Genomic DNA, 1,608 nt, shown 5'->3' on the forward strand with positions numbered 1-1,608 from the left:
TACTCCTTCCTCCTTTATATATCTACATACCCCCAAACTACCAGATACGGAGCCAAAACCCTAATTCCACCGCCGTAACTTTCTGTATCCACGAGATCCCATCTTGGGGCCTGTTCCGGAGCTCCGCCGGAGGGGGCATCGATCACGGAGGGCTTCTACATCAACACCATAGCCCCTCCGATGAAGTGTGAGTAGTTTACTTCAGACCTACGGGTACATAGTTATTAGCTAGATGGCTTCTTCTCTCTTTTTGGATCTCAATACAAAGTTCTCCCCCTCTCTTGTGGAGATCTATTAGATGTAATCTTCTTTTGCGGTGTGTTTGTTGAGAACAATGAATTGTGGGTTTATGATCAAGTTTATCTATGAACAATATTTGAATCTTCTCTGAATTCTTTTATGTATGATTGGTTATCTTTGCAAGTCTCTTCGAATTATCAGTTTGGTTTGGCCTACTAGATTGATCTTTCTTGCAATGGGAGAAGTGCTTAGCTTTGGGTTCAATCTTGCGGTGTCCTTTCCCAATGACAGTAGGGGCAGCAAGGTACGTATTGTATTGTTGCCATCGAGGATAACAAGATGGGGTTTTCATCATATTGCATAAGTTTATCCCTCTACATCATGTCATCTTGCTTAAAGCGTTACTCTGTTCTCTTGAACTTAATACTCTAGATGCATGCTGGATAGCGGTCGATGTGTGGGGTAATAGTAGTAGATGCAGGCGGGAGTCGGTCTACTTATCTTGGATGTGATGCCTATATACATGATCATACCTAGATATTCTCATTACTATGCTCAGTTCTGTCAATTGCTCAACAGTAATTTGTCTACCCACCGTGAATACTTATGCTCTCGAGAGAAGCCACTAGTGAAACCTATGGCCCCGGGGTCTATCTTCTATCATATTAATCTTCCGATACTTATTTATTTCCTTTTCCTTTTATTTTACTTTGCATCTTTGTCATAAAAATACCAAAAATGTTATCTTATCATATCCATCATATCTCACTCTCATAAGTGACCGTGTAGGGATTGACAACCCCTTATGCGTTGGTTGCGAGGATTTATTTGTTTCTGTAGGTGCGAGGGACTCGTGCGTGGCCTCCTACTGGATTGATACCTTGGTTCTCAAAAACTGAGGGAAATACTTACGCTACTTTGCTGCATCACCCTTTCCTCTTCAAGGCAAAACCAATGCAAGTGCTCAAGAGGTAGCAGTAGCAAAGTAATATGATAGTAGTGGTAGCGATAGCGAAAGGTAATGATAACGAAAGTAATGTTTTTGGTGTTTTGTAGTGATTATAGCAATAGCAACGGAAAAGTAAATATGAGTAGAACAATATATGGAAAGCTCGTAGGCAATGGATCGGTGATAGAGAATTATGTCGGATGTGGTTCGTCATGTAACAGTCATAACCTAGGGTGACATAGAACTAGCTCCAATTCATCAATGTAATGTAGGCATGTATTCCGAATATAGTCATACGTGCTTATGGAAAAGAACTTGCATGACATCTTTTGTCCTATCCTCCCGTGGCAGCGGGGTCCTAGCGGAAACTAGGGGATATTGAGGCCTCCTTTTAATAGAGTACCGGACCAAAGCATTAA

The sequence above is a fragment of the Triticum aestivum genome, chromosome 7A, assembly GCF_018294505.1.
Source record: "Triticum aestivum cultivar Chinese Spring chromosome 7A, IWGSC CS RefSeq v2.1, whole genome shotgun sequence".
In the NCBI taxonomy this organism is placed as follows: domain Eukaryota; kingdom Viridiplantae; phylum Streptophyta; class Magnoliopsida; order Poales; family Poaceae; genus Triticum; species Triticum aestivum.